Source organism: Terrapene carolina, unplaced genomic scaffold (assembly GCF_002925995.2).
Source record: "Terrapene carolina triunguis isolate 2854851 unplaced genomic scaffold, T_m_triunguis-2.0 Scaffold374, whole genome shotgun sequence".
NCBI classification, from domain to species: Eukaryota; Metazoa; Chordata; order Testudines; family Emydidae; genus Terrapene; species Terrapene triunguis.
The window spans coordinates 15,395,075-15,404,797 of NW_020664725.1; positions in this window are offsets into that span (position 1 = coordinate 15,395,075).

Consider the following 9,723-nt stretch of genomic DNA (forward strand, 5'->3'; position numbering starts at 1 on the left):
TAAGGTTGTGAAGATAGGTGCTTATGAAAATTTTACCCATTGTGCTGATAGAAAAGCCTAAGTAAATTCGGAGCACTTTTTTCATTTTTCATCAAAACCAGACACGTTAATCCCAGTGTCCGTTTCAAATTCCAGTTTGCAAACTGGTCATTATATTCTGTAATGTAACTCCCTGGTGTTTCAGTAGACTAGGGTATTCTTCCACTCCTACCCTAACATGCTGTATATTGTTTCTACTCGCTTTTAACAAGCTGTTGTCTTTCATCCCAGATGTGGCAGCATTTCAGTAGACGGTAAACTGATCATTATGTATAGTTTGTATTGCAACTTGTTAGGATATTTACCATTCTAATGACATATGGCTCCTTCTCTCACTCAGAATGACAAAACTACATATATATATAGGGTATGATTATCATAACTAGGTTTTCATAACTGTGCCTTGATACCTGAGTGCCTAGGGTAGAGTGAGGAGGTTATTGCTGTAGGAGTGGGGAAGATGGCATGTAATGTTCCAGAGCTGGAAGGGAGTACCTGGGGGAGCAGAAGGATTCTGCAGCAGGGAGGGGGTTTGGATTGGAGTCACAACGAGAGGGGAAGGGACGTGATTTAGGGGTGTTGGTAATTGCAAGGAGGAAGGGTGAGCTCTGCTATACAGCTCATGCTGAACCAAGTTAGCACCTCCAAATAGGAATCTCCTGACCCAACCTAACAAATTGCAGGAGAGGGTTTTACAGGGCAGGCGCAAAGTGAGACTCAGTAATGGCTTTCTCTTGCCCAAACTCCTTGGGGAACTCTGTTGCTAAATTTTTCGTCATATGATGAGGTCCTCTGCCTTGACATCCTAGAACTCAACAAGCTATAGGGAACTAGGTTCCAGAGTGCATGCCCTTCCTTCCATAATTATTCCTAGGGAGTCACCAACTTCTTTCCCCTTTCTTCCCTTCTCTTGTGTTGAGGTTCATACAGTGTTCCAGAATGCTGCTCTCCTGCCTTTTCCCCAGCGCCCTAACTCTATTGGCCAAAGATGAACTGAGCAAAGAACGTGTTCACCTTGTTCTTGGGGTGAATTTTTTTAAGGGCAGTGACTTGCCCTGATATTTTTGGCTTAACATTTCACCTCCTGCCACCGTTGGGCAGAACAGCATGTGCTGGCCGGTGGCTAAGGCTGCACAGTGTGGCATAAACATAATTATAAAGGTGCTAGATAAATGCTTGCCAAAATCTTGAAAAGTGATTAGCAGTTTGGGGTTCCCAACTTGAGACCCGTTGGCTGAAATCTGAAGTGGGACAAATTCAGGCCATTGGAATAATTAAGCTGGGGATATGGTGGATTCTTCATTAGAGAAGACCTGAAGTCTTTAAATCAAGACTGGACGGCTTTCTAAAAGATCTGAGAGCAGTTCTGGGCTTGATGCAGAAATCACTGGGTGAGGTTCTCTGGCCTGGATTATACAGGAGGTCAGACTAGATGATCATAATGGTCCCTTCTGGCCTCATGAATCTATGAGAACCCTAAAAGGGTCTGATTTTCAAAAGGTGCTGAACATCCGTCCCCTGAAAATCAGGCTCTTTGAAAATGTCTCAAGTTGAGCTCCTGAAAATTGAGGCATCTGAAATCCCCAGTCACTTTTGAAAACCTTGGCTGCATGCTGTTATTTCCAGATTAAACAAAATCAAGGTCAGTAGAAGATTTACATGTTTCTTCAGTCCCTTTGAGGTATAAGATTTAATTCATCTCCTTATCACTGAGTCTCTCAAAGAAAGGTTAATTTCATAGGTAAAGATTTCAAATAGTAACTTAGCAAAAAACAAAACAAAACAAAACTAAAAACACTTTTGTAGATTCAGCCCCAACTTTTTAAAGTTTATTTCTCAATGGAATTTCAATGTATTCTGAATTCTTCTTGCTCACCAGTCCCAGAAACATTTGTGAACTAAACCTCTTGCAGTTTGTGCATTACCTGGTTGTAGCAATGGCTAAGATACAGATACCAGAAAGGGGGATTCTGGGAAAACCAGCCCGAGCAAGCAGAATTCCTGTCTTTCATAAAAGGGACCTCTGCATAGCCAGATTAAGTTAATTGAAAGTTGATGGAGTAACATAAGCAAACAAAGTATCAGAGGGGTAGCCGTGTTAGTCTGTATTCACAAAAATAATGAGGAGTCCGATGGCACCTTAAAGACTAACGGATTTATTTGGGCATAAGCTTTCGTGGGTAAAAAACCCACTTCTTCAGACGCATCTGAAGAAGCGGGTTTTTTACCCACGAAAGAGGAAGTGGGTTTATCTGAAGAAGTGGGTTTTGTTACGGACGAAAGAAGTGGGGTTTTTACCCACAAAAGCTTATGCCCAAATAAATCCGTTAGCCTTTAAGGTGCCACCGGACTCCTCATTGTTTTTATAAGCCAAAAAAAACCCACTTGTGGGTGTGTTTAAGAGGAGTAAAACTGACCTTTGTAGTAAAGAGACAACTCCCTCCTTAGGCTTCAACCCTGCAAATGACTGTAAGTGAACAGCCCCCGGAACCCACATGGACTCAATGGCAGGACTGGGGCCACAAAGAGTGGTCAGTCTTGGGCCTGGATCTGGCAAGCTGACCCATGCCAGTGAACCACAGAGAGAGCACCATTGATCTCAATGGACTTGGATCAGGAGCATGGAAAGAAATGTTTATCTACACTTGAGGACTGCAATTCATTGCAGCACCAGCAGATGCTAACATAGAACAGCACAAACCTCACATGCAGTTACTGTTGGAATATACAGTCTCGGTGAGTTTTCATTTTGTTTTTTTAGTTTATTTTTACTTTTATCCCCCTAATCTGCAAAAAATAATTATGAACTGTCCTAGTTTCTCTCCTTTTTCTGTATTATTGATTCTTAATTGGCTTTTTTTCTTAGAACATTTAAAAATATTCCATCTGTTTTTATACATTTTTAAATAATGTTTGTTCTTGCTTCTGAAGCAATTCTGTTGTATGGCGAATTTTGTCTAGTTTTTCCTGTGTTATGCAATAGAGTTCCTGTTTTTATGTATTGGAATATTTTGAGGTTCTGATTTAGTACAAATTTGTCATGCATCTTGGCGAAAGGCAGATAAAAACACCAAAGCTGTACATTATCTTTTCACTGAGGCCCCAGTCTTGTAGCCTGTAAGTCCTACCAACATCAGTGAGAGTTTTGTGCCTGCATACACTGTAGGATTGTCTCCTCAGATAGTACTTTTATTTGTGTAAATTTGAAAACGTTAAACATCAAACTTGTCAGCTTCAAACAATGAGGTAAAAAGCAGTTCAAATATACCTACTCTGGAGTCCCCTTGGATCATTTCTGTGGGGTTTACAGACACATTTCCCTATTTAAAAAAAAATACATCTCTTGTGACTGTGTGAAAGCTCCACAGCAAGGAAAGGAAACTGACTAAGGCTCCATTCCTGCACAGACGCGTGCATGTGAGTAATTTTACTCATGCAAACGACCCCATTCATTTCAATGGTATTATCCACAGGATTAAAGTTATTCACACGTATAAGAGTTTGAAAGTTCCCTGTGCAATAATAATGGGTCACATAGTTTCCTGGTAATAAAATAACTGTTAGCTCTTACATAGTCTTCTTATGATTTGTAATCTTCAAGGTACTTTGTGAAAAATTCTCTATACACATGCTGATTTTAACATCTTGATTTAAATAGACACACATAAGTTACTAACAAATGAGATGCAACCAAATCACCATATAAATCATGGCCATCTACATATTTACATACTCTGATGGTAAAATTTGTCTCTCTTTTGCACTGCTTTGGGTAGCTTCATCACCAGGGACCTGTTTTAGTATTAAATGAGCTTGGTACAAATAGCAGGTGTGGAACAAGCTCACGTGAGGAAAAGCTCTTCTTTCCTCCCTTCTTCCTCCAGGTCTTTGATGCTTTATTTTGGTTTAATCACATGGTATTGCTTAGGAAGCTCGACTGTTTATGGGGGAGACTCCTTTCTGGTGGGGAAGGGGAATTCAGGGCTTATCTCATTTACACTGGTGTAGATCAGGAGTAATTCCACTGATGTCAATGGATTTACACCAGAGAGATCAGAATTAGTCTTCCATCTCCATGGTCTAATCCATCCACGAACCCTCAGTTGAGACTCCAAACCCGGGGACAATTAGTGCCAATCACGAGTGTGGTTTTTCCCGATGACACCTGTCCAGTAGAAAATTAGTCTCTTCACACAGGCCCCTGAGCAGCCACTAGATCGGAAAAGCGTTTGGTCAGGACAAGCCCAGAAAGGCTCTCACACATTATCAGCACCTGAGCTGTCGGTCCCCGCACTCAGGAGTGTTCCATGGGCTTGAACTGGTTGGTTTCCAGATGAATTAATTCTGAGCTGTTGAAAGGCAGTCAGTGTTCCAGCGCCCCTCTACAGGGAGCTGCTTGTGTGAATCTCCTGCCTTGGGGCGCAGCTGGGGCAGCAAAATTACCTAAGCAGTTGCCAAAAAATTCCATCAAATGGCCAACGTAGGTACATTACTTCTGCTTTGTCGAGCTAAGAGCCAAAGCCCTGTCACTTCTCATGAACATCCCATGCACTACACCCTGTTTCTGTCAGGGGATAACAATTGTAACAGAGCTGACAGAAACTTCCCCTGGTTTTTTATCTGATAGTGAGAACTTCCTCATTTTCCAGGGTGATTTATTAATTATCGTTATTGACTGAGTGCCATCAGGGTGCTAGTCACTGACTTCTGTTCTATCCATGTTCCTATACTGCGCCCATCACTGTCATATCTGAGACCTTCCAGCGATGCATTAAGCAATGTGACTAACATTTGTCACACATTTGTTTTCTCATCCTCTCTCCAGGGGGAAGAAGCACTTGCAGTGAAGTCTTTTGTTTTGGATTTTTTTTTTTTGCATGAAATATCTACACACGTTAGAGAAGTCAAGTTCAAAGAAAAGCACATTTCACTTGGAGCAGAAGGAGGCAAGGTTTTGGATGGACCTTAGATCCTTGGGGAGTTCATTCTACCATCTCAGACCAACTCCCAGGAAAGGTTTGTCTCCTGCACAGACGAGCTTTGCCCATATTGTAGAAAGTTCCATTGTGTCTGAGGAGCAATGTTGCCAACCATTGTCTTCATCCCACAGCTTTAGTCAATCTTTTAGATACCCTGTGCCTGGCCCTTTGAGGACCTGAACAGAGAAAGAAGCAGATGCGATCCCTGCCCCAAAGCATTCATGGTCTAAATTAGACACAAGCAGTGCAGATTTCCAGGCTGCCAGCAATGGAGATATCCATTTATTTGTGCACACTGTTTGTAGTGTTCCACTCTGCAGGACAAGGGTGTTTTAAGGAGGAATTGGTGAAATTCACTCAGTGAAAGGTATGGCCATTGGTTTGAGGTCTGGTTGAAGGTTCAGGCCAGTTCCTTTTTGTCCCTGTAGCAGATCATGGTGGACTCTTTACGCACAGATGTCACTATCCTGCATGTTAGTGGGGCTTGGCACACTCTGCTACAAACCCTAAAGTCACTCTAATTTGCAAAGTTGCATAATTACTGGAGATGGTCCAATGAGACATTGTTTGGATCTGGATTAGGGTTAGGCTGAAATTCCTGGTTGGGAGTTCAAGATCTAATCAGGATGAGGGCTCAGGTTTAGGTTTGTCATACATGTCATGGAAATCTCAAATGGCGAGAAGGCTCACAAGAAAATGTTCACGACTCTCACATGGAATGGTCCTCATGTGATTTTCACCATGTTGGGCTGTATCAGAACCAAAACCATCTTTTTCTCAACAAAAGAGGTTTTCAGTTACATGAAAATTTTCATATCAGAGAGTCTGCAGAAATGTTTCTGCTTTTCAATGAAAAGTCAAAATTTACTACTGAAAATTATATATTTTTTATTTTCATCAAATTTTTCCATGGGGAAATTTGTTTTCCTTACAAGCTCCAGTTGTTTTTTTGCTAGCCCTAAGTATATGCCCATTTTACATATGGGTAACTGAAGCACAGAGAGAGTCATTGACTTGCCTGAGGTCACAGAGAGAGTTTATAACAGAACCTGGATTTGAACACAGACCTCTGAAGTCCCAAGCCAGTGCTGCTGTAACCCTTTAACCATAACTCCCTACTCCCCCTTAACATAAAATAATCAAATCCATCCTTCATCCAAACCCCAACAAATCTGTCTTTTTTTATTTAGAATGTTTTATTACATATTTCAACTAACCAAACAAAGCTTTATGGAACTCTTACTGCTAATCAAGTTACAAAAGAATCCTCCAGCTTTAACTATGTTGTTTGCCTTACATATGTCTTCTCATGTCAGGTAACTCTTTGCCAGCTATATGAATAAAGAGGGAGGAAAACAAAGTCTTAAACACACCAGCAGCTATTGATTCATCAGTGAAATTCACATTCTGCTTACGCCAGCATTCCCCTTTTTACTACACATCCATTTTAACCAACGATAACTGTATGGCATGTTTTTACTGGTTTCCATTTGATTTTTTCTTTAGGCAGGGAATATCTGTTACCATTATTTTCCCAACAGTTCCCTATTTCTATGCCATGGATACAAAGGAACAACAGACTTAGGGATACATATGTGTTCAATTGTGCAGTGAGGTACATTTTTGCTATATCTGTATTATCTTTGTGAATATGTTTATAGGAAGGGGACTGGGTAGCTAGTCTACCTCTTTTCTAGGCAGTGAAAGTTTTCCCATTGTTGTTACTTTCCAGATTCCACATGGCAACTCATGCTTTGTCTTGTCAGTATATTATGTGCTGCCACAATTATGTGTGCATATAACCATAGCAGGGCTGACCCAGCCTGCCTTGCTCCCCACTGGTGCGGCAGTTTTCCCTTCTTCCACAGCTAATCCAAATTCACACTCTAGGTGTTTTCTCAATAACTCCCCCATTTTGAGTGTTTGGTTAAAACACTACAAGAACGCCCACTCACCATTGCTAGCTGGCTCACAACCATCGGTGCAGGGCTTGGCTACACTTGTGAGTTACAGCGCATTAAAGCAGCCCTGGGTGCACTAGCTCACTACCCGTCCACACTGGCAAGGCACGTAGAACGCTCCTGGTACTCCACCTCAGTGAGAAGCATAACGCTTGGTGCGCATTGGCTGAAACGCCCGGGTGTCAGTGTGAACGAGGTGTTGCATTACTGCGTTCTGATCAGCCTCCGGAAACGTCCCATAATTCACTTAAGTCAAGTGGTCACTCTTGGCATTGTTTTGGAATCGCTGCAGGAATGAGGATATGCCCTTTGAAAGCTCCGTTTCTGATAGCCAGCTGCTTATCTGCTCCGAGACAAAGCAACCATTACTGTGGAATGCTGTGTGAGAAAGAGAGGCGGAGGGGAGGGGGGCTTGCTGCTGTCTGAACTTACAAGACAGCATGCTGACATGCTCTCAGCCCCCCAAAAACCCACTCTCTCTCCCCCCACATACACACAACACAGTCCCTGTCACACTCCACCCCACCGCCCCCATTTGAAAAGCACATTGCAGCCACTTGCATGCTGGGATAGCTACCACAATGCACTGCTCTCTGTGGCCGTTGCAAGAGCTGCTAATGTGGCCACGCCAGTGCGCTTGCAACTGTCAGTGTGGACAGATTGCAGCGTTTTCCCTACTGCGCTCTACGAAGGCTAGTTTAATTCAAAGGGCTCTATGGGCATGGCCCTTTAAGAGGGTTGGGGGCTCAGCCTCACCTGTGCCAGGTCTAGCCTGTCTGGGTGAATGAGTCTAGGGATCACATAATGGGAGCATGTGACTCAGACCCTGCTGGGGAATATAAGTGTGGCCCAAATTACAGGAGAGACTCAAGGGGGTAGGAGGGCTATGCAAGCTGCAGACAGACTCTGTGTGGTTCTGAGCCAAAATGCCTGGGGAGTCCGAGCCATCTAGGAAGACTGGGAAAGACTAAGGGCATGGCTACAGTTACAAGTGTCACTGAAAAAATTCATAGTATTTGACCAGCTATAGAGGTGGGAGAAATTTTCCATGAATATCATCATAAAAATATTGATTAAAAAAAAAAGGGCCATGAAAAGTTTTGGGGGTTTTCAACCAGCTCTATTTTTAACCATCTTTACCATTAGCCTCCACAGGGGAATGTGAATTAATTGGACCAGATGCTTAGCTGGTGTAAATTGGTGTAATTTCACTCTTCAATTGTTCTACACACCACCAACCAAATACCTTGGTTAAGTGTGTGGGAAGGGCTGTTTGTTTAAGTGAATGGAGGAATTAGGAGTGCGTATGTGTGCACACATGCAACAAACAGAGAATGCGAAGGAAGGAGAGGGATTTAAGATGCAATATGGGGGACAAATAAAATGGAGATTAAAAGGAGGATTTTACTAGGGAATAATTGTTTTCTCTGTACTCTCATTGCAAAGTGCTTGTAAAAGCTCCCCTCATAAGCTAATCTGCCATTACATTTTTTAAAATGTGTTTTTAATGCATCAGCAATTCAGATCTGTTTGTATGTTTTCTATGAACACTTCCATGAGGGATCTCTGTACTGGAGTGACCTCTGCTGGCTTCCCCAAATGAAAACACACAAGAGCTCGAGAAGCCATGGAAGGAACTTGCAGTAATGGATCCTAGCATCCAAATGGAATTTCTCTCTCGCTCTGCTGCAATCAGTTTTTTCTCATCACAGACACACCTTTGTCTTATGATAAGAAGTGGAATGGGCCATATATCTCATCAGTGCTCAGGAAACACACCCAGGCCATTCTCAACGTCCCCAAGTGTCCCTTTTCACATGTACATCTACATACTTATGACATGAACTCCCAACATGCTCTGGAGGACCCATAATGTCATAATTGGAGCTAGTTGAAAAACATGGTGTGTTTCATGAGAAATTTTTGGGGGAAAAAACCTTTTTCAACATTATTTCCAAAATTTTCAAAAAATTTGAATGTTTGGGGGGTGTTTTTTCCCTTCCCATGTCTCCCTTTATTGCCCCTTCTCTCTCTCTATTTTTTAAACATTTTCCATTTTGCCCCTGGGAAAAAAAAAGAGGAAAAAATGGAAAACGAGATCTAGACAAAAAATTTGAAAAAAAAAATAACTTGCATATTTGAAAATTCAAAATTTGGGCGAGGGTTTGATTTGTGGGGGGTTTTTTTAAATAAAAAAATCAGACTATTTCCCCCCAAAAGATATTTTTTAAATAAAATTGGAAAAAAAGTAATTTTTCATGAAATAAAAAGCTTCAAACTATTTTTTTGCCAGCTCTCATACTAAAAGCACTTTCTGACCAATAGATGGGGATGACATTTTACAGAATGAAAGTAAGACGACATTTGTGCCCTGTATCCTTCAGTGCCACTCCTGCTGTTATCACCTTGGTTTGAAACAACATCACACCATCGCTGTGCTGCAAACCTAAAGAAACTTCCAATGCTCTTAACCAGGAAAACCCACTGTCAGCTCACATAGAGCTTTTGCTAGATGATGTAAAGATTCAAACTGGCACAAATCTAGCACTCGCCCCTGGCAGATAACTAGAGACAGTGTGTGAACAGTAAGAGGTCACTTCATGGCTCCCAAATACTTAGAACACAGTCAGACAGTACATCAATCATTGTAAGTGTCAGGCCACCGTGCAGCAGGCAGGGGTCCCGTACAGGGTCACTGCTAAGCTAATGTCCCATTCCTATATTCAGACAAGTTCTTTCTTTAC